The following is a 27,388-nucleotide window of genomic DNA, read 5'->3' on the forward strand; positions in this document are numbered from 1 at the left end:
AGATCACCTTGGTGGAGGAGGGTGCTTGGGGAGAGGATATCCGCAGGCGAGACATGGGATCCCATTTTCTGGTGAGAACCAACCTTACCCTCCTCCTGCCTTTAAAGGCTGTTGCCAATCACTTCCTCCTCATTCATATCACCATTGTACTGGGACGAGGAGGCAGTGACTAGAAGTAGTACACACTAACTTGTCATTTCATCACTCTGGTACTGAGAAGTGGACTGAAGACTTGTGAGGGTCAGGCGTGTCCCAATAACTATGGGCAGTCAATTGGAACCAAGAACTCACACCTGCAACCTGTTAAATGCTTGCAGGTGTAGAAAAGGAGAAATTAGCAGAGGGGAAAAGGAAAGGAGCAAAGAAGAGAAGAGATCCAGCTGGGCAGGAGAGTGCAGCAATCTGAGGTGGAGCAGGCAGAATATGGGCCGGTGAAAAAGGACGCGACTACCCTAGAGAAGCCAGAAAGACAGGCTAGAGCATGCCGCAAGAGGGTCAGGAGCTGTGCAGAGCCTTACGCTGTGTGTTCCTCATTGGGAGTTTGGAACACAGACTTCCCAGACGCCACCAACCGCTGCAGGAAAGTCTGGAGGAGGAAAGCGCTGCTCACCGGAGCTCCCCGGGAGTGAGAGGGGAGTAAGCGAGAACCCGAGAGTGAACCGAGCACCCGGAGGAGCGGCCACACACAGGTGAGTAATAGGGAAGGATCACTCAGGTCGGCGGGTGCTCCAGGGGGCATGGTGTGTGTATTGGCGGACGCCGGTCAAGTAAGACTAAATGACAAAGGGCTCTGGAGACCAAACGTGAACTACTAAATATCGAACAAGTTGCAAAGCAAGTAATAGTTTTGAATGCTGAATGGAGGAAAAGAGATGAGAATATTGCAAGAATGAAAAAGTGATGAGCATTTATTTGCGAACAAGATGAATTTAAAGAGGCAGCATTTGCGTACAAAGTGTAACAGGTAAAAAGCAAAACCGTATTGGATAGTGTGAAAGCAAGGTGGTAACCAGGAGAAATACCATGATAGAAAGTGTGTGAGGGGTCACATGTTGGTAAAGGCAAGAAGCCGTTAAAGTGAACCAGAAGCATATGTGGACTTTTGACACAGATGCAGAAAGGAAACCTGTGTTGTCAAGGAAGTCTTATGAGAAAGAATGAACTGCTGTAAAGAACCAAGAGTTATCGGTTGCACAACCTGTGATGGCTGGACCGTGTGGTCTGACAACTGCACCTAGACCGAGGAACGCATACTTGGAGTAAACCAAGGGAAGTTAAGAGGCTGGTCGGCCTAAAATTGTTCAAGTGACAGACAGAAAAGGCAAACTAGGCAAGTTTATTTGACTGAATCTGAAGTCAAGAGCTGCCTGCTTGGGGAAAGGAACCCAGAGACCTTTTATTTGCAACTGTCTTGAACTTGGGGAAGGCAGCCAAGAGAAAGCCAGGAGCAGGAAGAAGCTCAGAACATTAGTTTGAACACTGTTTCTTTGGTTGCTTACATCACTGCACATTGTTTAGCTTTAGTTGGGAGGGCAAGTATACGTTTTGGAGACAGGCAAAATTAAGTTGACCTTACTGACTCAGACTATCCTTAGTTTATTTATCTAGGGAAATCCCACCTCAGTATAAGGCAAGTTGGGGCTTACACCATCCTGACATTGAAGTTAAAAAAGATTCCTTTTTTTAAAATTCTATTTATTATTTTTCAATTTCCAGCATACAACATATACAATTAGAAGGGTAAAAAGACATTAAAGAAAGAACATATAATGTCAAGGTAGATCATAGACTATGTGATGCTTAATGGAGGGTTCCAAGGTACGATCATAGTATTATCCCCCAACAAGAATACTGTCAATTTCCCCGCATAATATTGCTGTATGCTAAACCTAGTCCTATACCCCCCCCGGGCCAACCAGGCCTAACCCTCCCACTTTCCCCTTGGATACTAGTCATAGATACCTGCTGGATTACGAGGATATGCCCATCTATACGAGAACATGTATCTATGGATTCGTAGGTAGGGGCTATGTAGAAATGGCTAAAAGGCCCATAGGCCTTGGTTTACAGATGCAGGGGTACTGGCACTATATAGTGCCAAGATGCCACCCAGCAAGGCCGGGTTGGGATGGTGGGTGGAGTCACCCCCTGGGGGCAATTCCTTAGGCCTCCTATCCCTCCTATACAAATGGCTCTAGCATCTCCCAGAATTTGTCTAACCGTGTATTATTGTTTGGATTCTGCTGTCTAAATGCAGTTCGTTCCAGATTGCTTTACTTGGCTATCAGACCCGTCCACTGATTTGAGGGGTGAAGATGTTGATTTCTAGTGTATGACCAAGAGTTTGCGGGCGGTGAAAAGTATGATGATTATAATTTTGCAAGTGAGTATGTCGGGATGCCAGTCCCTATAGCCGGCCCCCAACATCATGGAATCGGGGGATAGAGAAATGTCAGCATCCGGGAAGTGTGAGGTCACCTGTCCATGTACCCGTCGCCAATGTCTTCAGCCGTGGGCAGGACCATAGTAGGTGCCCTATAGTACCCAGATCTGTGCACCCCCAACAACATGCAGGGGAGGAGTTCAAGCCCATTCTAAACAATTTGGCCGAAGTGTAGTATATGCGTTGAATTATCTTGAATTGAATTGCTCCATTTCTGATGTTTATGGAGGTCCCCATTATGGCAGCATAATAGTTGTATATATCTCGTGCGACGATGCGAAGGTCGCTGGACCAGGCCATCGCCAAGGCACTATTCCTATTGACATGGTTTGGGATGTTCATCGCGTAAAAGGTGCGAAGGCAAGGGTGGGCATCATGATGTTCCAACTCCAGCTCACATGGAGCAGGAGGGTTGGGGGGGGGGGGGGGGGGGTTGACAGAAGACAGGATCGTAGCGTCAGAGTTTATGAGCGATATTGGTCGGTACGAGCTGCATTCATCAAAGGGGGGGGCGGGGGTCGTCCTTTCTTATGAAACACCACTATATTTGCTGCTAACATTTAACCTGGTAGTCGGCCCCTGCACGTAGCTCAGGCGAAGAATTCTTGAAGCCTAAGAGTGATGTCGTTGGCCATGGTTCGGAAGAAGTCAATTGAAATTCCGTCAGCCCTGCAGGCATTACCTGGTGAGAGGGAGTGGATAGCACAATCTATATTGACCACCGAGCCCGGGGGTCTAGAATATCCCGTTGGGCCCTGGTAAATTTGTGTAGTGTGATGGACCCCAAAAATACTTGCATCTTTTTAGCACGGGATGTGTTCAGGGGCCGCATATAGATTTGCGTAATATTCGGCAAATCGGTCATTGATGGCGCCGTCCCACACCAGGGGCTTCCAACACCTGTCCCGATTGTGGCCATTACCTGGGCAGCCTGTCGCTGTTTTAGAGCGAGAGCCATTAAGTGTAGCGGTCTGTCGTTTTCAAGGTAGTATTTTTTTTTTTTTTTTAAACTTTGTTTATTGAGGGGAACAAATACTGTACCGTTCTTATAAACAGTATAGCATATGTATAATATCGACAGTGGCATATATCAGTAGCAATAAGACAGGTATCGTCACCTAAGGCAACGGGGTAGGTGTTACATCGGAATCGGACATCAAATCACATAAATACAAACGTATTAGAGACCATATATCTTTAGGACGACAGGGTGTCCCGGACTGATAAAACAAAGAGTTCCTCGTCATCGTTCACCATACACAAGTCTTTCAGGAAATTGGATCGGGTAGGCCCTGCAGTGGATTTCCAGCATTTAAGGATGCAGCGTTTGGCAATAATACATGAGATGTTAAATAGTCTCCTCGTGGGCTCCTTCACCTTCCCAATGTCACCAAGCAGGTATTTTAGGGGGGATAGGGCGGCTGGGATCGCCGTTATCTCCTCAAGGAGCTCAGCCACTTTGCGCCAATAGTTTGCGATAACAGAGCACGACCAGTACATATGATATGCCCCAGCATCAGGAGCGCCACATTTCAAACATGTCCCTGTGCAACCATCCACAAACTTAGCCAGTCTAGCCGGGGAGTAATGTAGCTGGTTCAGTATTTTAAACTGGATCAGTCGGAGTCCAGAGTTCATGGAGACCGATTTGGTGAGTTGACAATAACGGGCCCACCTCACGTCATCGATCTGAGTACCCACATCCCGCTCCCAGGTTTCTCTGATAGTGTTTCGTGAGGGGGGAGTGCGATTGCACCAGGGTGTATAGTGACGAGATTCCTTTGCCATGACCGTCCATCGTCACCATGGCTCTGATCCACTCATGTGCCTGGGGTTCCACCGGGAAGGAGGGCCATTTGGCGGCAAAAGCGGTTCTCATACGATAGTATTGGAGACGTTTAAGCTGACCCCCCTCCAACCGCCCCCGTGAAATCTGCAAGTTCACAGAACGTGCCATCAGGGAACATATCTCGTACCCTGAAGAGTCTATTCGGGTCCCAGGTCCGCTGAAGGGCCCTGTCGAAAGTCGGGGAAACACTGGAGAAGTTCCACATGGGTATATCTGGGTCATAGGGGACTTCCAGGCCAATCCTTTTATAGACCTTGGACCACGCCCGTGTAGTGACGTATACCGGGTCAAAAGGGCAGTTGTTGCTATAGGTGGGGTTCAAAAGGACCAAACGTATATCATTGGGGCAGACTGCGTGCTTTTCGAGAACAATGTGTGGGGCAGTGTCCTCGGGGTCAAACCAATGTTTTACAAATTGTGCCCGAGCTGCTATGCAATACAATTCGAAATCAGGGGCCGCAATACCGCCTTGTGAATATGGCTCCACCATTTTATCCCACCCCAACCTAGCAGTTTTACCATTCCAAATAAAGGAAGATGCCAATGACCTAAGTTTAACAAAAAAGGGTTTACCGGGCCATATCGGGATGTTATTGAAGAGGTACAGGAGTTTGGGTAATACAACCATTTTAAGTAGGGCCACTCGGCCGTATAGGGACAGAGGGAGGTTAGCCCACAGGTGGAGCTTGGTCGAAAGGGTGAGAAGCAGTTCGCCATGATTGTGTGAGTGCAGCAGCTGTCTATCTCTAGCCACCATTATGCCCAGGTATCTCACTAGCGTGGGAGCAGGCCTAAACCCTGTGATGGTAGATGGGTCACCCGTATTAGGGGTCAAAGGAAAGATTTCGGATTTGGGGACATCGATTTTGTATCCCGAGCATTCCGAGAACTTGTGTATGTCAGCCATAATGTGTTGCACATTCTCATGTGGGTCCCGGACATACAACAGGGTATCGTCCGCATACAGAGATATAAACTGGGGAGGGCCAGTCATCCTGAGTCCTCTATGCGAGTGGTGTTGACAAATGTATTCCGCCATTGGTTCAATAGTAAGGGCAAACAGAATAGAGGAAAATGGGCAGCCTTGTCCCCCTGTGCAGATGGAAAGAGGGGACAGGGTGTTGTTGGTTAGGACCTTGGCGGATGGTTGAGTATATAGCAGCCAAACGCATTTGATAAAATACGGCCCGAGTGAAAACCTCTCAAGTACAAAGAAGAGGTATGTCCAGGAGATGGAATCAAAGGCCTTTTCGGCATCGAGGGCCACTACGGCCGCCCTAGCCTCCGGGTCTATCTGTGCCAGCACACTGAACAGTCGTCGAAGGTTTAAAGCCGTGGATCTAGTCGGTATAAAGCCAGCCTGATCAGGGTGGACCAGGATCGGCATGTACGGAAGGAGCCTGGTGGCCAGTACTTTAGCGAAGATTTTCGCATCAGTATTGATTAGGGAGAGGGGCCTGTAAGAGGCCATCTCCTGTGCTGGTCTACGTGGCTTCAAAAGGACAGTAATAATTGCCTCGCGCATCGAGCCTGGAAGGACACCACAATTCATGGCCTCCTCCCATACTTTCAGTAACAGTGGGGCCAATTCGCCTTGGAATTACTTGTACAGTTCGGCAGTCAGACCATCCGAACCAGGGGCGCGGCCACCAGATAAGGATTTTATGGCCTCGTTTAGTTCTTCAATACTCACGGGTTGATCTAAAATGTTTCGCGTGGTTCCAGTGAGTGTTGGGAGATCGAGGGAGTCTAGATATCTGAACGTGTCATCCCTAGTTTTTACATCGTGATCAGAGTATAAAACGGAGTAAAAATCAGCAAAAGTAGCGTTGATCTCACATTCCTTATGGACCGTGACCCCAGCTGGATTCTGAACACTAGCGATTGGTTTAGGGTGCCTATCTGTTTTAAGCATGTTGGCAAGAAATCTCCCCGCCCTATTGCTCTCCCCGTATCTGCGGGCCTTAGCCAGGGCAGCCATATACTGAACTTCCCTATTGGCTAGTTCGTGAAAGTCCTTGAGGGAAGCATGTATCCTAGACAGGGTTTCTTTGTTCAATGTGGCACTATATTCTGTCTGTAGTGCATCTATTGCGGCTTCAGTCGCACCCAGTTCCCTCCTCACCGCTCTCAGCATACCTGTAGATTTACCCAATATAGTACCCCTGACTCAAACCTTAAATGCCTCCCACAAGGTAGCGTAGGTGCTCACAGAACCCTCGTTCAACTCCAAAAACTCCCCGATTTCAGTGTATAAAGCCTCACATATATTGGGGTCCCTAAGGATTGTAGAGGGCACGCTCCACCTTCTAGCCAGAGATGAGGAGTCACCTAGGCTGATGTTCAGTGTTATTGGCGAGTGGTCAGAGAACGTGCGGGGGTGTATTGCACAGTCATCGATCTCAGCGGAGAGGGACGAGCTACTAAGCCAATAATCTATACGGGAGTGGGAGTCGTGAACAGATGAGTAGAAAGTGAAGTTCTTCTCAAGTGGATACAATGTGCGCCATGCGTCAATTATGTTGGTCTGTTCCATCATCTGTTTAACGGCGAGAGCCGCTTTGGACGGAGCCCTGGGGGACGTGGATGAGCGGTCCAAGGAGTGATCAAGGATCATATTGAAATCTCCACCCCATATTATTTGCGCCTCAGTCGATGTGGATATCATGTCAAGGATTGCACGATAAAATAGCGGGTCATCGATATTAGGACCATATGTATTTATCAACAGAATTTGCTGTCCCGCCACCTCCCCCCATACCAACACGTATCTACCCAAAGGGTCTATCTTACTGGCAAGGTACCTGAAGCACATCTTGGAGTGTATAAGCGTCAGGACTCCCCTGGATTGCGTTGAATATTCTGTGAAGTATCTATGAGGGCCCCACCGTGGAAGGAATTTATTGTTGATGCTCCCCATCGCATGTGTCTCCTGTATCAGAAGGATATGGGGATCATGGCGTGTAATGTATGCAGCAATTTTCCTTGCCTTGAATGGGTTGTTGAGACCCCGAATGTTCCAAGAAAGTAGTCAAATGTTTAACCCACCTTTAGCCTGCTCCATAGCTGTCTAACAAAGAGGGCATTTGCCAAGCATGGCGCCACTGTCTCAAGTTTTGGAAGAGTCTCGCTGAAGAACAGTCCCTTGGTTTTAACTTTATAACATCCCCAACCATGTCTGGCAGAACACCAGGGCAAACTCTTACCCTTTTCCCCCCCACCCGCATCATCAACCCCAACCCAATGATGTATCCCATCAACCATAACTTGAGAAGTCTCCTGGGGGTGTGAGCTGTACTCACATGACCGAACACCATGTGGGGGGGCTCACGGCCCTACAACAATATATGGTGGACAGGGCCACCTCGCCGTCGACGGGTTATCAAACTTGTGGTAAGGCAATGTAGAGCAAGTCCCTTCAGCCAGCGTGGTCCTGTTCTGGCACATGTCAGGCCGGCAGGTTACAGTTAGCTTCCCGGTTCCCCGGGGTAAGGGGGATTGAGGCCTCGACATACATCATGGCCTCCATAGGATTGTCGTAAAAAAGTGTGTGCGGCCTCCGTGTTGGATGCGCATTTTAGCCGGAAAGACAAGCGCATATGGGATCTGGCGTAGTCTCAGCTGTCTCTTGACCGGTTTGTAGGATCTTCTCAGTGTCTGCACATTGGTCGAAAAGTCCGGATATATGTGTATCCTGTTTTCTTCGTAATACAGGGATCCTTTTTCTCTGGAAAGCCTCAGGATAGCGTCTCTATCTCTATAATTCAGAAGTCGGCAATGATCGTGCGGGGCGGCGCTCTAGGCTTAGGAGGGGAGGCCAGGGTACGATGGGCCCACTCCACGAGGAAATGATTGGAGAAAGCGTCGGGGCCCAGGAGGGATTTCAGGAGGTCTTCCACTTGGCGCTCCATGGAGCCCTTACCAAAGGATTTGGCTACCCGTACCAGACGGATATTGTTTCGCCTGGAGCGAGATTCCAAGTCCTCGCACTTGTTCAGGGTTTTCTGCAGGTCTCCCTTCAACTGGGCGATATCACGGCCATGTTGTGCTATCATGTCCTCGTTAACTCCAATCCTGTTCTCTGCCTCCGTAGTGCGAGCACTTTCCTTATCAACCCTGGCCTTCAAAGAGCTGATCGTGGCCCCTATGTCGTCCACTTTGCTATTCACCGCCAGGAATCCACTCTGGACCATCGTTAGTACTTGTCCAGTCTCACATCCATTGGGGATTCTAGCTGGCTGCCCGAGGGCTCAGCGGGTGTCTCGGCAGGCCCATGCAGCTGGGAACTGGCAAAGGAGTCCATCGGACCAGTTTTCTTGGAGCCCATACTTTTTTTCTCGCTGCAGCCCATGTGTCAGCTCTGTTGGGTTGCGTTGGGTGTGCCCACGTTCCGGCACCCCACGATAGGTAGTGGTTGGCAATCTTTGACACTCAGGAGTGTGGCGTACACTGATGAGTATATAAGAAAAAGGCGCTAGAGCACCCACCTTATGATGTTACCGGCGGGCCCCGGCGGGTGAACGCAACCGGCCCACCGCAGTCGACAAGGCCCGACCCGGTCGGTCAATCCGCAGGGCAGTATCGGAACAGGGAACGGGATGACAATTCTGATGAAAAGGGCAATGTTCCGTCCGGACAAGGCGTGCGGTGTATATCCAGAAGAAGGATCGAGGGCCAACAGGATATATCCAACGGCGACTCAAAGGCCCAGAGCGCGGCCCCTCCCGCTTCCGGCCTGCGCACGAGCCAGCACCGGCGGTCGTCGTGTGATTTCTTCTGGAGCCGTGGGCTGGATATACCTCCGCCGCGTTCACGGTATAAGTTTGCAGTCCGATTTCTCAGGATTGATCCAGCATTCCTTCATGAAAATCAGTGGAGTGATGCTGCAGGTTCTCCACCGCCAAATGCAGGTGTTTATTGGCGTATAGGCGGCCCCGAACAGAATTTATAATAGGATATGTTACGGGCCGGAGCTCTCCCCTCAGGTGGCCATCTTCGTCGTGCGCAACAGCGCCCCCCCAGGTAGTATTTTTGGAACCAGACAGAGTAGGACTTTTGGTGGTGGTTAGTTGTTTAATTTCTAATCTGATGACTCGCACGAGTGACCGAGTCTGCTGGTTGGGTGTACATTTGTGTTATTTATCGAGTGTAGTATGATCTGTGGTGAGTTGCATCACTTTCTCTTACCACTGTTTCAACTTAAACGACCATCTAGATATGCATTGGCCTCTCACAAAAGCTTCAAATCCGTCCCAACAGGAGTGTGTGTCATAAGAGTGGTTTAGATTTGCCTCCCAGAATCCTACTATGTCGTTCTTAATATGGTCTGTAAAGTCTGAGTATGACAAAGCCCTAATGTTTAGACACCAAGGGATGGTTTTGCAAGAGGTATCTGGGAGAGCCACCCGGAGTCACACAGGGGCATGATCGGAGATGGTGATGGGCAGTATGGTGCAGTCGCACATGTACAGGGCAATGGTTGGGCAATGGTTGCAATAATCCAATAGTCTATCCTGGAATAGCTGAGGTGGCTGTGGGAGTAGTATGTGTAGTCCCTTAGGGGCCCGTGTACTTGTCTCCAGACATCCCTCAAGCCCAAGTCCAATAGTAGTGTAATAATTTGCCCCCTTGTAGCAAGATATATGCCTCCCTTATGTGAGACTATGCTCTGAATTTGGAGGTGGACCAGCTTATGGAAGAGTATGGACATTCACCGTTTGCTATGGTATGGGGCGAGCAGCGCCCACCCAACTGTGTTCAAGTTTTTTGGACTCCATTTCGTTTAAATGCGTTTCCTGCAAGTATATATCACATCACCCTGGAGATCCCGCATGTGATTTAGAACCAGTCTCCTTTTAAAGGGGTGCCCCAGACCCTGTACATTAAGGGTCACCAATGTGAGCATAGCCATCGATTTAGAAATAAAGATTGCAAGACGGGGGGGGTCCCACCCACCCGCATACCTACATTGCCCCACCCACATACCTACATTGCCACCTTAGCCTTCATATGACAATATAGCATGTTTACCTCATCTTGTAGTATCCCCTACCCCCTTATAACCAGGGCCAAAACCCAAACCATAACACAAACCAAAACCAGTGGGGTTGAACGTTCCCCCTCAACATTGGGATCAGACTTGTCTCCCCCAATACATGGCAATATAGCCCATGCCTGGATCTGCTGGGTGCGGGTAGAGGAGTCTGCACCCAGTTGCACACATTTCATACCCCCCCTCACCCTATGAGGGGGCATATAGTTGTAGCGGTCGACCAGAACGCTTAACCCATATCGGTTCACTGCATGGTTCTTCCCACGTACTGCTGGTCGCAACCTGGGTATCGTTACGATCAATATCGGCGTATGTGTAAGTATCAATGTCAAGGACATTGTCGAGGGGGAGCCAATGTGGCCGCGGGAGCTGGCGCCATGAACGTACCTGTGCATTTGTGCCTTTCCCCAAAGGTCTGCATCTGTTGGGGCGGGTCAGGCTGAAGAGCGCTATGCCGGATGGCGTCCAAATGTGCGTCTAAGGTCGAGTGCCCTAGGCTCTTAGGGCCCGGTTCGCCCACGCCCAGTCCCAGCTGCAATTTGTACAAGGACAGAGAGTTCCTTCTGGTGGTTATTTCCATAAGTGATCTTCCGGATCGATGTTTTCTGCCTTTGTTCTGGGTTATCGATTTGGCTAGGATGGAAGTGCCTCCGTCCCCTATGCTTCTCCATTTGGGAAGTCTGCCATGACCGGATTTTGCTGTTGCAGAAACCGCAAAGCATCTTCCGGATCTTCAAACGAGTGCCATTGGCGGTCGAACTGCATGCACCATACCGCCGGAAATTTGAGGTAATGTCTATAGTCCTTTCCTTTGAGCGCGTCAAATAAAGGGTTGGAACTCTTTCGGCGGTGGGAGACTTCCCCGAGTAGTCATTAAACAGGTATTGGTACCTCCCCAATTTTCACTTGGCCGACAGTCCTGTATGCTTTTAGAATGCCCATTTTATGTTGAAAATTCAGGAACCGGAGCATTATCACTCTGGGGCTCTCCCCCGGCGCTGGCTTGGGGATCGGTGCACATAGGATCCTCTCGATGATGTAGTCCCTGGGGTTATCTTGATGTAGTCCCTGGGGTTATCTATGTGGAGCACATCCTGTAGGATATTGTACATGGAAGTTTCAAGGTTGGGCCCTCTGTGTTTTCCGGTAGGCGCACCATCCTGAGAGTGTTCCGTCTCGATCCGTTTTCCTGATCCTCCAGCTTAGCACTGAGACGTTGCACCTCTCGTAGGACCCCGTCCAGCTCAGTAAGTTGTGGTTTCATGATTGTCCTCCAGCGAGCCGATACGCTGCTCATTGTCGATCATCCTTTCTGCCTGTGCAATCAGTCTTGTCTGGGTGTCTGGTAGATCATGTTTGATATCTTGGACCGTTGTATTGGTCTCCTGCGCCTGTTGACCGATGATCTTCAGCTCCGCCAGGATGGCCTGCAATTGCGCTAGAATATCCATCGTAGTATTGTGCCTCACAGAGCGGTAGAGTGTTGGTGCTGGCTGTATCCGCTGGTAAAGTTGTGGACGTGTCCGGCTGTGCCAGAAGTATAGCACTATGTTTGGCTGTTTACGCGGCCCTCGTAGCCACTTGTACGCATATCACAGTTCAGAGCTGGAGCACAATATGTAGCGGCACTGATGGTCGTTAGGCGTCGTTCCACAGTATGAAAGACAGGGTCGAAGTAAGGCAGAGAAGGGCAGATGATTCATCACTGGGGTTGGCGAGCTGGCAAAGATTGCGCACCCCAAGGCACAGCAGTGGCGGCTGTGGGCAGTCCTGACACTACCCTGCAGTTCCTGTGTGGTAATGTGATGCATAGCACTCAGTTCAGATGTTGAGTGACCTGTCCCTGATGTAGGGGGGGGTGGGATTTTCAGATGCTAGCTTGGTCCAAGTTCCATGTTTTTTTGGTTCGACTCGGAATGGCCAGGATACAAGGGATCCTTAGTAGTGCAAAACAACCTGCCCATCTTCCTCCTAGTCCCAGGATTATTACCAGGCTCCAAACCTGCTCCCCTGACAACATTTGCTTCGTTGTGGCCAATACGCTGTTTCCCGAACTTGTATGCCCCTAGCAAACACCACAGCTACCCAGCCGCAGTGCCTGGGGAGGTGTAGCAGTTGGAGGCAACCTCGTCGTTCTCTGAAGCATCCTGGCTCAAGTGGCGAAGCCCCTGTGGCAGCACAGAGGTGCCTGCAGTAGGTTATCCCTGCGTGGTTGGCAGCTGATTCTTTATTATGTACATTTTTAATTTTATGGGGTTAGCCTACCTGGTTTGGTTGTGGTCATGTAGGAGGTAGCACCGCCAGAGGAGCCTCTCTTTCCCAGTGGGCGCCCTCCGGGGGTGGGTGCAAAACCGACTGAGGCCATCCCTCACTTCCCTCACAGGCCCGGCCACATCCACTGCACTGGGCTGGGGGTCTGTGGCTCACCTTGGCGCCTCCCGGTGGGTGCGCGATCCCACCGCCATAATTGTACACGTCCTCCGCTTGGATCCCATCGATGATCGGCGGCCAAGTCGGCAACTACAGGCGGCTCGTAGTGTCCGGCTAAGCATGCTCATGAAGGGCTCAGTTCAGAGAGATCCTCAATGTGTTGTTGGTCACCGGGCCGGAATCCGACGTTTGCAGCAGCTGATAGTGCGACCGGAGGTTCTGGGGCCATTCGCCTCCCCGTTACACCGGCTGACATCACTGTCTAGGACCTGTGGAGGGAGAGTTTTTCCAGCTTTACTCCATCTCTATTGGATCTTCAGTAGCCTGTGGCCATCTTGCTCGGGCTCTCGAGCGCCCTCCACCCCTTGTTAAAGATCTTTTGTTTGAACTTTGAATCTGTTGCCTGTGTCTTGCTTCATGATGCATTCACAATACCAAGAAATGCAAGTCCTTTACTTTGCACTTTTGCCATGACCTTAAATAGTTCACCTTACACTGGATCCCAAATGGATGACTGGCCACCTTCAAAGTCCTGTGCATTACTCACTGAGCTGTGCACAAAGCCGGCCCCAAAATACTCACAAGAAAAGATTACTCCTTACCTCCCAACCCACACTCTAAGGTCAAGCACTGCCCTCCTACTAGTGGATCCTGCCTCCAATTCAGCCAGGATCGGAAGATTTGCCTACTCAACCGTGGCACCGACAATATTGAACTTCCTGCCACCATCTCATTCGACAAACCCAAGGCTACATGGCATTCTGGAAAGCACTCAAAACCTGGCTCTTCCCCTAAAATGGTGCAAGAGACAGATTTGGCCTTTGTACCTCCACAAAACCACGCCTCCCGACCAACCCGCCACGGCTAAGAAACGGCATTGTATTCAACACTACGGGCAGGTAAAAACAACCGGGACATGGAACCTGGTCTCCAGTAACAATTGTGTGTAACGTTATGATCATGTTGGCTCCTTACATGTTCGGTAATAAATTCCCAGTAGCACCTATATGCTAACGTGTTGACTGTGTTAATCCCTTTATTTGTCTGGAAATTAACTCCCAGAACTCCAGAACCTGGGCCTAGTAGCACTCATGTTCTAACGTTATGATTGGGCTTGCTCTTGGTCTTCTACCAGGCATGCACTACACACTCTGATCAGGTGATGTCTCTGGAAAATTCAGTTCTTTTAAGGGGCAATGATGCAATGTTGCTCACAACTGAAACCGTAAAATAGTACAGGAATACTCAATCATCCGCTGTAAATGAATACCCAGGACTCAGAACCCTGGGACTATCAGCACTTATGTTCTAACATTATGACTGGCTGGCTTTGTTTCACTGGCAATGAACTACGCTCTTAAATTAGGTGAGGAATATGGCGAGGCACGCTCTTCCAAGTGACAACGATGAGCTGTTGACTATTACTCAAACCGTGCACTACAACTTGAATACTCAGCCACCCGCTGCACCTAAAAATGTCAGACAGGCACAGCACTAACAGCAGGCCTGGTTTTGACGCGGACCTTTCAGGTTCATCGAGTACCCAACCACATATCTAGGAAGTACTCGTAATTCTGACAGAACATAATTGGATGTAACTGCTCATCGAGAAGACATTGACCTATAAGCAATTGCCCGCTCAAGTAGAAAACGATGGTGGGCTGTAGATCTACAATTGCTTGGCCCAGGAAAGCACCAAAACTGTTACCACCAGAATGGCCACTACCCTTGCTGCCCCCGCCATGCATAGACCTAAACTTCAAAGCATAGGGAAGCAAATAAACTGGTACAGCATGTTTGGGAAACAGCCAAACTCAACAATGATTTTATTGTTAAACTAGGGAGAGATATGGCCATGCTTGCCAAAACATAATTGAGTCTACACTAGACCGAGAAGTTCCTGGAGAACTAAAGCACTAAGCCTCTATACTTAAGGAGCGAAAGTTATCTCGGCAGGCACAGAAAGGTATTCAGGAACAGGGGACCTCCTCCAACTGCACAGATACTCACACATACCTACCAAAAGGCTGGCTCTCTCCTCTGCACTCAAAACCTATAAGAATGCAGCTATCCCCATTATTACCTTAGCCTAGCTGCACACAATCTTATGTACAAACACCACCTCTGCTAGAATGCAGCTAGCCGGGACAATTCTGCCTAGCTGCACACAATACTCGTCTCGCACAACCACCACACCACTCCTAGCATTAGAATGCAGCTACCTACCACAAAACTTCGACCTAGCTGCACACATACAGAGTGCACACACGCACTACTTACCACCCTATTTTTCCACTGACCTGGACTACGGTCCCCAAGGGCATTCAACCCATAGCGCGTTGAGATCATACCAATGGTGAAAAGTGCTATACAAATGCCCAATAACATAACAGAGATGAAGGCAAAATACAAGGGTAAATCAACCTAGTAGTGTACTAGAACATATGTGGGGAGGTTATGCTGCTAACAGATAGGCTACAGTAATACAAATCCAAGAACATTTCAGTTTACGGGAGGGTTTGATTACAGATGTGCCAGTTACTACCAAAGCAATCATAACGCTCACAGTGAGATTCACAGCTACAGATCTCGGAGATGAGTAATTTACATCACTGTCTCCACTGGTATCGAACAGAAGTCATGCCCTGCAGCTATGCCCCAAGTACAGCATTGGGGTGAAAAGTACCCACAGGGTGTGCATTTGTATTGTGAAAGCAGACATGGCCTACCGTAATGCACCAAGTTAATTAAACAAACCAACAGTGAATATTAGGTGACAAGCCTTGTATCTTAACCTAAATACCTTCTCAAAAAACCTACAGCTGATCCAATTGTCGTGGCCAACTACAAATAACTCTTCCATTAGAAAGGTTCTGGAAAACATGGTCAGCATACAAATACAGGAGCATAGCGAGATGAACAACAACCTGCTTAAGCACCAGTCTTGTTTCAGACCAGATCAACAGTGTGCTCAGTTGCTCATCAAATACAACCTCAAGGAAACTCTTGTCCTTAAAACTACACTCTACAGCCCTCTGAGCTGAGTAAATTATATTATCTTCAGATGTCTGGAACCTCCAAGCCCCCATATTTAACCTCCCTCATCATGCTTGCGATTCTGCTAAATCATAAAATCTCCAATTTGTTCTGTGTGTTCAGGTGCCGCCGAGATGTCGGTTCATTTTTTTTATAATGACTGTAAAGACCTGGTAAGAGTAATTCCTTAATATATTACCAGTGGACGCCCTCTTTACTACATTAATCATACCAAGGTCCTAATATTGAGGGCTTTGGAATTCTCATAATGGGTGTTTGTAGGGGTTTAATTATTTTAATGAGTTTTTACTGATAGGTTGGCTCTGGGGATGAATTGCAAGATTGCATATTTTGTTTTGGTCGTTTAAAATAACTGGAAGTGTATATTTCTGAACTTTGTAATCCAAAGTATGTTAGCCTGCTATTTTGACTAGCTATTGCCTGGTTTTGTGTTTTGCATGAATCAAGCCCTTTAAACTATTCTTACAGCTGCTATAGACATTCCCTGAACAAAGTTTTTAACCACTTATGAGCAATGTTACTCCATTTACACAGAGAATCTATTAAGTTATGTTGCACTATACATTTAAAAAGGATACATTGTATGAACTGTAGTAACCTGTTTGGCAACGGAATGGTTTTCCGGTGCACTTGTTTTATGCACAAAATAGCTCAAAGAAACATAGGGCGATTCAAATTCACTTTAAATCCCGATACCTTGCTAAAGGAATACAGTTCTAGTAACTATCAGAAGTGAACGTTGTGGCTCACATACAAAGCAGGTGATCCTCAAACAGTACTTTGCCTGACCTCCAATCATCCTAGATCAACATTTCCCCCAATTCCTATGGCCAATGGCTCCATGCAAAGTCCAAATATAAGGGAAGAGAGGAGGTGGTCTTTGCAGGTCCTTGGGAAAATAGGTATAATGAATATATAGAAATTCAAGCAAAATCCAAATTGTTGACAACTAGTGAAAGGACCGAGAACTAGCAAAATATCCAATCAATATTACAGCGTGCTTTCTCCACGTTGAAGGGCAATATAGCTGTACACCCAACTATTCCCCTTCACATCACAATACACACCACCCCACACACCTCTGTATATACTGCTCCACAACATACCACCCCCTAGATCACTCATTGCACCTCAGTCTACCAACAAAAAAATCCCACTTCCCCAATCCCTTCCTTCACCACTCAATACCATGCCACTGCACTCTACACCTCTCCACCCCACCTGACAATTCCACACTACTTCATCACATACCATTCTACTCCATTCCAACCCACACCACATTCAACCCTACTTCCGCCCCAGCCCACCCAATGTAAAATTCTCCCATTTATCAGATGTAGATACATGTCAATAAGCAACAGCTAAATCCGGCTGGTGCATTCTTCATAACTCTCTGAATTAAGTTTGCATTTGAGAGAGATTAAGAGGAAACATGCACTTTAATCGTAATTATAATTGTAAAAAGTGACCGATTTCAGACATGTGGGGATGGGAAAAGTTATAACTGCATTTAAAAAACACAAGTATGCTCTGCCAACTCAGACAACCATGAATTGGTGATGGGGGGGCGTGGCTAACTGGCCATGTAGAAAGTCGTGTTGCTCCGGTCTCCTGAGGATCAGACAATCCTGTGGTCACTCGCCTGACGGACGAATTGATCGTTTCACCTAAACAGACCTGCTGCTGTGAGAAGGTGAGCTGCAGGAGGTGCAATGTATGGGATTCTGACCCGTGCAGCATAAAAGATGATATCTGCAAAGAAGCACGACGCAGTCCTGGCGGACGTTTAGGCAAGATGGGCGCCTAACAGAACAAAGGAACATATGAAACGAATCCCAATGGGTGGGACAGCCGATCGGGGATCTACAATGCCATAAGAAGAGGACAACTAGGCGGCCCCTGCACAACTAAGGCAAGCATTGGCGGTAGGGACTGAAGGGCGTCGAGCAGAACAGGAACTTGAGATGTGCAGAGTGACTGAAGGGACAATTGGCTAAGGCAAGTGGCGGCAGAAGGACTGGAAGGCGTTGGGCAGAGCCGGCGCCCGAAAACTTGCAGCGAGACCCTGAGGACATGCCTGGGAGCCACGTACTGGAGGGACAAGCAGTCAGAGCCGCGCAAGGGGAAACTACAGAAGCAGCATCACGCTCCGTGGCATCTGTGGAGTGCATACAAAGACGTACGGCACCCACCCGAAAGGAGACGTAGCCACAGGCACTAAGGATAGCACCCGAGGCAACACAGTGCAATAGAGAGGAAAAGGAGCAGATCGCAGGCAAGGTGCGATTGGGCCAATTAATGTTGCAGAACGACCTGCTAGATAAAGTTGGAAGAGTGCGAGAGCGACGCGGAGCGGGCGTGTATGCCCGTGGGGAAGTATGAATCCATTGCCACTGCGCTGAGACTGGCACGTCAACACAGCGTGCAGAACATAGTGGCTTGTGAGTTGCTGCTGGCTTTGGGGAAAGTCAACAGAGCTCCATTCTTGAGCAGTTCCGGGCTACTGGTGTTGGGTCTATGAGAGAGCGAGGCGGCGCTGGGAACCCCGCGCATCTGCTGAAGTGCGCCCAGGACTGCTGCAGGACCGGGCCGGCAACAACATAAGAACTGCATACATGCCAGATTGCCCAACACAGCAAGTACTCCAGCTTGGGCAAGGGTGATGGGGAGCGACTGGCTGCACACATAGTGCTAGGGGGACAACAGACCACAAGGCTGGACCTGGACTGCACGCACAACTGGGGGAGTGCATATTGAAGGCAGGCCCTCTCCCGCCGACGGCATAACTGATGCGCTGCCGAAATAGTGTATAAAAAAATAAGCACAGCACGGAATCCAAGGCAGTAGTGGCCGCAGGCAGCGCATAGGAAGAATGTAAGTACGGCCAAGGCAGGCTGTGATACGTATGCATCTGTTAGGCGAGATAGGAGCCAGAGACTGCTGTGCACGCCCCGGAGGACTAACATAAGGGAAACTGTGGCACAGGCAATGGGCACTAAGCAGAGAAAGTGACTGCCGAGGTATGGAGAATGCCAATATCTGCCACAGGCTGCACTTGAGACCGGAAAACGCACCAAGCTGAGACGTGGTCCGGAGTGCCGTGGAAGCAGGGGAGCCACATTGAGGACGTACGCACTGCACGGGATATTGGGCTCACATTGCGGACGCAGCAGGCATATTGGAGTTCGGCACATTGAGTACTATCAAAGGAAATCGAACCCTGACAACAGGTAATCCCGAGAGTCTCGTGGAGCGACACCCCACAGTGCATACAGGGACAATAACCAGCGCGGCCAAGAGGGACAACCCCTGGAGTACGGAAGTGCAAGGGGAACATATGAAGCTGCTACATCTGGGGACCCCAGGCTACTGCTAAGAGGGGGCTAGTGCCTAGCCCGTAAACTGACACCACTTTTGGCACGGCGTGCCCTGGTGAAATAAGCGAACCGACCTAGAGGACAGAAGGGAATGCTGCTCAAGAGTGGCAAAGCTAGAGGAAAACAGACTACGATGGATATTTTTACCAAAGCAGAACGACAGTCTGATCCTAGATGCCATTACGGAACTGAAATCCTTGTGGGGTGTCAAGATGGGGGAACTGAAAGCGCCGCTGGAACTCAAAATAGACACCTGGGTGTAGACGTGAACCTCTTACGACAAGATGTAAGCTCTGGCAGAACGCATGAGCGGCCTGGAAAGCACTGTATAACAGTGCTTTCCAGGCCGCTCATGCACTCTGCCAGAGCGGCCTGGAAAGCACTGTAAAAACCAATACAGATGTTAGCACGGCCAACGCTAAGGAGGTCCACATATTGAAACAACAAGTGCGCCACCTGGAAAACCGTGCTGAAGAGGCGGAAGGGCGGGCGAGACGCAACAACATCCGCGTGGTTGGGCTACCTGAAGGAGAAGAGGGCTCAGACCCTACAAACTACGTGGAAAACATGCTGATCCAGGAAATAGGTGCCTGAGTGCTGACCCAGGGGTTTGCTGTGGAAAGGGCGCATAGGGCCCAGACCAGGAAGCCCCAGCCAGGGGCCCCACCCCGAGCCATTATTGCCAAAATATTGCACTACAGCGACAGAGAAAAGATCCTGGAATTTTTTCACAAGGGCGGAACGACAGACAGGCCATCAGCAACTGTCACTGTACCTGAACTACACCATGCTGGTACAGAGGCAACGCTTCAACTATGTGGCTCTGAAAAGGCGACAGAGCAGCAGGCTTCAAATACATGCTTTTGTATTCTGCAAAACTCAAGGTCCTACACAAGGGCAGGACCCATTTTTTGAGACACCAGAGGAGGCGGTGAACTGGTTGCACGCCCAGGGCTGCCCGCTGGATGCAGTCGACCCAGTCCGGGATGGACAGGATAAGTGAATCTGCGTCTCCCTACGGGTTGCTTAGACAGATGCTACTGTAGCGAGGAAATTGGGAGGGGTAAATTGGGCATGTGGGCGGGATGTAGGAATGGACCATTTGCATGCATCATGTGGATTTGTTGGACTAGAATGGATATATGAACAAGGCTACATGGGTTGGGCGAGTGCAGCGCACTGTAGCATTGATTTGGGAGATGTAGGCGGAGCATGGTTTTTTTCCCCCAGTAGTTAAATTAGTTGGATCACCAGTAGGGTGGTACCCCCCTGCTGTGTCCAGAGTATTGGAAGTAGCCAAGAAAGGACTAGATACGGGGTAGCATGAGATACAGGGATGGAGCTGGGCATCAGTTGGGGTTGTGGAGGGGGAAAAGGGAAGTGGTAGTTAGGGTGTTGGTGTTTGGGTTGGGAGGGGGGGCTGGCGGGGCGTTGGGGAGGTTGGTGTGGTAACAATAGTCAGGGTGCGAGGTCACATCTGTACACCATTGCATCTGGAACGATTGAAGAGGGAGGGTAAGAGCGGTAACGGATATGGATGAGATGGGGCACCTGAAGATAGTAACCTAGAATGTCAGGGGGCTGAACAGTTACTTGAAGAGAAATAAGGTCATGATGTATTTGAAACAGCAAAGAATCGATATTGCCTTACTACAGGAGACTCACTTAACGAGGGAGAGGCAAGAAGCAGTGGGAAGGAAATGGAAAGGCATCACCATAGGAGCGACATACTCGGCATATGCCAGAGGAGTTATCCCGTGGATAGCACCACATATCCTCTTTAAGTTGTTACAGTCCACCATAGAATCGGATGGGAGGATGGTATTGATAAGGGGTCTGGTGAAAAATAGAGAACTGAGTATCATCAATATGTACTCCCCGAACGACGACACAGTGGGCTACATGGCTTGTATGGTAAAATTGGACCATGAGGCGCAGTCATATGAGGAGGAGACTTCAATTGCATGTTAAATCCCCGGGTAGGTAGATCGGACAGGAAAATAGCAAAGCCCACCCCTGCGGCTAAGGTCCTCCACACCATATTGGGAGACTTTCAACTGGTAGATATATGGAGGATGCACCACCCACAGGATAGACAATACTCGCATTATGCAGCACCGCAGGATCCACACACAGCTAGACTATGTTTTTGCTACATCGGGGCTGACAGGAGAGCTAGTGCGTTCGGAATATAAAGGCGAGAGTCCTGTCGGACCACTCGCCACTGATTGTGGAGTGGCAGTATTCTCCGCCTAGGGCTAGGATCCCAACGTGGAGACTTAGAGTTGAGGCCTTGAAAGATGTAATGTTCAGGGAGGACCTGAGAAAAGAAATAATGGCATTTTTCTAACATAACACAGGGAGTGTGGAGTCGGCTGGCACGCTGTGGGAGGCATTTAAGGTGGAAGTGAGAGGGGCAGCGATATCCAAATCCAAAGGGCTATTAGGAGAGATTAGTAGAGAGTTACATGACGCTGAGCAAGAACGGAGGGAATTATGCACAAGGGCAGGCACTCACCTGAGGAGATGGATACTGTTCGACGGTTGCAGCTAGATTGTGAGAAACACTGCGAGAGATTATGGAACTTGAACTGCAAAAAATATGTAGAAAGGCAGCATGCGGGGGGAGACAAGCCGGGCAGGCTACTGGCCTGGCTATATAAGTGTGAGACACCCATGCAAACGATTAAAGCGATATGGGATAGCAGGGGGCAAACACTTGATACTCAGGAGGGAGTGAACAAAGGTTTTGTAGAGTTTTATCAGCAATTGTATGCAGATACTGGTGGGGAGACAGAGAGACATAATGGACACCCTGGAAGATATTGGCCCTCCCAAACTGGCGATTTCAGAAAGGGAGCGCCTGGAGACCCCTATCACTTTGGAGGAATTGGAAGCTGTGATCAAACTCCTACCTACCAATAAGACACCTGGGACAGATGGGTTCCCTTGTGAATTCTATAAAGCATACAAGGTGGAATTGCTCCCCCCGCTGCTAGCAATGCTGAAAGAAGCGCTGGAAATAGGAGTGCTGCCAGAGTCTTTGAGGGAGGCGATCATTATCCCGCTCCTTAAGCCTGGCAAGCCAAGAATGGATTGCGGGTCATACCGATCCCTATCCATGCTCAATCAGGATAGCAAGATAACTCACTGCAGTGTTGGCAAGTAGGTTGCGACCAGTCTTTACTAGACTTGTACATCCCGATCAGACTGGGTATGTCCCACATAGGAACATATCTGATAACCTTAAGAGGCTCCACCATATCATGGAACAGACTGAAGAGGACCCAAAGGAGGTAGCAATAATATCATTAGATGTGGTGAAGGCCTTCGACTCGGTCAAGTGGCCGTGGTTGATGGCGACTCTAAAAGAATATGGGATAGGGCCAGTGTATTTGAGGTTGGTGAAATTGTTATACAGTGCGCCACTGGCCCGAGTTAAAACAGGTGCAATCATCTCTGACCGGTGGCAACATGGCAGGGGCACCAGACAGGGATGCCCATGGTCCCCGATGCTGTTCATTCTCGCCCCGGAGCCTTTGGCGATCTATCTGAGGCACCATTTTGGAGAAGTGGGTATCCTACCCCGTGTTCCCCACAGATACCGTTAGTAACACTGAATGGGATAGATTAGCAACTGCGGATGATAATCCGGAAGCACTCGGAATCAACTGGCATTGTGACGCTAGGGGACATATGACAGGAGGGGAAGGCAGTGGAATTTGACACTCTAGTTGAAAATACCGGCCTGCACCGAGGACAACATATTGCTTATACCAGGCTGCTACGGGTGGTACGGGGCACATGGGAGGATTCAATGCTGGAGGGTCAGCCGGACACAGCCATAGAAACAATGTATGAGATCAGACGGGAGCCACAAGGTCTCCCGACTGACTCTGTGAACTGCTGATGTCCAAGGTGGGTAAAGCGGTGCTCCAGTTGAGACGGGACTGGGAGGAGGAAACCGGAGAATCTATGAGTGATGGGTTGTGGGTGAGAGCTCAGAGGTACCACAAAAAGGTGTCTAAAAATGCGAGATTGCAGCAAATACAGCTGTACATTACCCACAGGGCGTATATGACTCCTCGGAGGATAGCACTATTTAAGAATGCCAGAGTATAAAAATGCCCCTAAGTGTGGAAAAGTAAATGCGGGAATGGTACACATGTTTTGAGCTTGCCCTGAAATAGGGAGATTCTGGGCACCGGCTGAATGAAAAACGGATCAAACTAGAGGTGGAATCCTTGTGGGGGTGCATGGTGGGAGGGTTTCCCAGGCCATGCAAGATGAAGCATGTGGGCAAACTTAAGGACTTCGCCTATATACTGGCCAAGCCTAGAATCGCCATGGGTTGGTAAGCAAATAATCGACCGAGGGTGGAGGTGTGGTGGCGCATCCTTCAGAAATGGGTGGAAGCTGAGACAGTGGTGTGAGGGGGGGAAACAGTTTTTTAGGGGGGAGATGAACTAGGTGAGTCATTAATGGCTTGGAGGCTCCTAACGGCCACTCTGTTTGAAACGTCCCAGACCGGCTCTGGAGATGAGGACTCCTCGGCAGAGGTAGACCGTTTTACACCCAGAGTGGAGACGAGAGTGAATGATTAAGTGGGGTATGTCCGGAAGGGAAGAGGGAGGATCGAGACGACGGTGGACTTATAATTTTAATATTGCACCTATGACTGTTTATTGTTTGGTTTGTTTTGGTTGTTTTATTTGTTAAAATCAATTAAAACTATTTTTTAAAAAAAGTTTAAACAAAAAAAACATGAATTGGTGATGAAGAATGAGAAATTTCAAGAACCAACTGGCACACAATCTAAAAGTAGGATCCTCTCAGAATGTGCATATTGATATTTAAGTTCACTAGTGTGAAATCTTTTAAACAAACACTACAGGGAGACCACTGTGTGTACATCATTAAAGAGAAAGCATCATCAGCTGGTGCCTGTAGCAGCATGCATGCCTGAGCCAACTCAGATTATCATCCAACTCCATTTTCCAGGGTCTGCTGCCTAGTCTAGTCTTGCTTTTGGCACGTCAGTCCATCATGCATGTGCTGCAAAGTACGGTTTTCCTTTGCCCTCACACTATGTCCCCATAAAACCGCCAATTTACTCGCGTCCATCAGAGATGGCTCAAATAATCCAATGATAAAGATAGTACATTTCAAGATTGTATTTGATTTCAACAATTGGTGTTCTGAAAATGTTTGGGGGAAGCCAAGCCAAGGGCACTGTCTTCCTCAAGCTCCACGTAGGCACCTTACACCCTAGTCCAGGCATCCCTACTTCCCCACATGACCAACCCCAAAGTGAGACTACTGCAAGGTGGCTTCTACTGTTACTCCAATTTGGTCTCTTGGTGGGCTAAAGGCTGTGGCCTTCTCTCGTCGCCTCCCTCTGGGACAATGTAACAAGTTTTCCATGACTCTCAGATTTTCCCCTTTTGATGGCACACTCCAGTCTCTCCACTCGCCTTCTCTCTGCCAGAAGTACTTTTCTCCTTGTTTTACTGCTCTCCCAAACTCGATCTCGGCACAGCATTATTTTCTATCTCGATGAGCCCGGGGTGAATTAACAGCAGCACAGTGCTCCTGCTTTTAAATTCAAAAGTATTCTTGTGGGGGGAACATATTTTTCTTGCTTTCACAGCATTGCAGCATTTCTTCTTCCTTCCATCCATCCCGCTTCCCACCTCAGACCCGACCCCTGATTTGGTGTGTTGCCTTTGCATAATAACCAGCAAGGGTTCACCTCAACCAAAGCTCAGAAAAACCCGGCCTTTGTTCAAATCCCTTCTTCCCTCTTCCCTGCCACCTCCCACCCCTCCTTCGATCCCAGATTGGTCAGATTTCCCTACTTTAGTGAACCCAGCAGGTCAGCCCCATCCAGCTAAGGGACCCGAGGCAAAGGGCAGCTCATTCAGTAGCAGCTCCAGACTGTTTGCCAATCTTTGCAGTGGGACCATGCAGTACAGCAGTCGCCCAGCAGCGACTGACGAGGTAAGAAAGGTGCAGGCAAGTGAAACAGCCATTACTGCTCCCTATTTAACTGTCCCTCCTCTCTTATTACTCCTATCAGCTAAGTTTCCAGTCTGCTGCACATCGCAGTTGTAGGTTATCCATATCTGGCATTAGGTTAATTGTCGTAGTTAGCCATTTGAGCTTTTCCCCTCTATATGGGAAGTTCAATATGTGTGTTTTTTGCATTTGCTGTGTTTGAAAATGAGGCTTTTCCCTCTCTCCCTCTATCCATAAAACTTGGTTCTAGCGGTCTTGCTTTTCTGCTGTAACCAGGTGTTTCCCTTTATTCTTGACACTTGAATTTAGATTGCTCCTTGCAGTGTGTTGAAGTTGGGCATAGTGAACTGAAGTTTCTCCTTTTCTTTTCTCCCTCTCTACCCAGCTCCTTCTCTCTATGCTCTCCCTCCATGGTGCTTTCAATCTCTATCTTCTCTAAGTGCTACTCTAACACCTATCATTTCGCTCTTTCAAAGTCTGGAAGGAAAAGGTTCAAGAAGGATTTCCTGGTCTCCAACCCAGGCCTGCCCATAACCGACACCTACGTCAATCCATCTTCCAGGCAGACCGTCACTGACATCTTCTTTGTTGTTCACTCTCCGGGCCTTTGGATTTCCCATATATGATATATGATGGCATTTATAACGTGCCTATACACAAGTGTTTCAAACCTTTATTCGGTATTGCACCTTTAAGTTAAAACATGTATTACAAGCATGGTGTAAAAAGTGACTTTGATGATTCCAAAATACAAACAATATACATTAATAACACAGAGGAGAGCCCTGCTCGCAGCCTCAACAGGACAATTGCTAAATCTTTAGAGCTTAGTTAGAGGCGGGAGACAGTAACTTCTTTGTTAACAGCCAAGACCTATGGCTATAACGGGCTGTCACAAACACCACAAATGGATCTACATTCTGCCTCAAAAACTTAATTGCTGCACCTGTATCCCTAATCCCAGCCATCCTCAATGGTGGTCTCAGATAAATGCACCTCAGGGACTTTGAATGCATATCAGCATAAAATGCAACAGTCTCTCTTGCAAAACCACACATCCGACACGGATGTTCATTTGAGTTATTCCACGAGTTGTGAAGGCGGCCACTGGGAGAGTACCTAGTTTCACTCACATATGAGGACCTTTCATAAAATGGAGAAATATTATCCAAATATGGCTTAGGGCTGGGCGGGCTAAGCTGGAGATATGCCTGGCCCAATTTTAGTTTCACAGGATCGAGCACCAATTGATCACAAGCTCCTTCGACTACTGAATCCTTAATTCTTTTCTTTGTTCCAATAGGCTGGCATTAAGAGTGACCCACAAATTGCCAACTCGCATGTCAAAGAGATTTTTTAATGCGACAAACCAGGCTAATGATTTACCACCATCTAACGACATAAGGTAACTCAGTGCATCCCTGTTTTTTTCCTGCCCTTACGGTTTCCACAGCCTTAGCCAAAAAAGAACAGGTCTGAGCTTGAATTGGGCAACCACAGGAATAACGTTAGGTTCTAAAAGCACCAAGGCGGAGCGAGCGCTCTTTCACCAATTGATTTTTAAAACATATGCTCACATGGGCGTGGCCTGGAGCTGCGGCAATGCCGACGCTCTCCTAGAGGTCTCCGTTATGGGCCCGCTGTGTTAGGCAGAAACCTGTGCAGTTCCCTTAGGGACCACTGCAAAAGATTTAAGACTACAGGTGTTTGGCAGTAAACCCACTTGGTAGCAGTCTGCACCACACAGATTCACTTGGTAGCTGTGGCTGAGCAGTCAGACGTCCCTCAAGAAGAGTTAGGCAGTATATAGAGTATACACAATAGGTACAGAGATACAGTAGCACAAGAAAACACTGACCAGAGCTTTGGTGTAAAAGTATATAATTATTTATTTAAAGACACACTTATAAATTACACTAGCACAAAGAAGTAAATTCCGCACACAGTCACTATTATATATATATATACAACCCTAATGACTTATTAGACAAGTCTTAATGAGAAACTCCACTTATTTTCAGAGTGAGGTGAGCGCTTAACATAAGATGGCACTCTAATAAGTTATTAAAAAGGGGAGGGAAAAAGGCAGAGTTATGGAAGCACACAAATTTCTATACTTTTAAAAGAACCACAGTAAGGCAGGATAGGCAGAGTTCTACTGC

The 27,388-nt window shown here is 48.5% G+C and overlaps 1 protein-coding gene across 1 annotated transcript in view; it reads right to left on the minus strand.

The window, feature by feature from the left end:
* The window catches only part of UBXN7 (UBX domain protein 7), a 1,247,298-nt gene that overhangs the window by 1,101,920 nt on the left and 117,990 nt on the right, over positions 1-27,388 (minus strand). The window lies entirely within an intron of this gene.

The sequence above is a fragment of the Ambystoma mexicanum genome, chromosome 10, assembly GCF_040938575.1.
Source record: "Ambystoma mexicanum isolate Mex_15411 chromosome 10, UKY_AmexF1_1, whole genome shotgun sequence".
NCBI lineage: Eukaryota > Metazoa > Chordata > Amphibia > Caudata > Ambystomatidae > Ambystoma > Ambystoma mexicanum.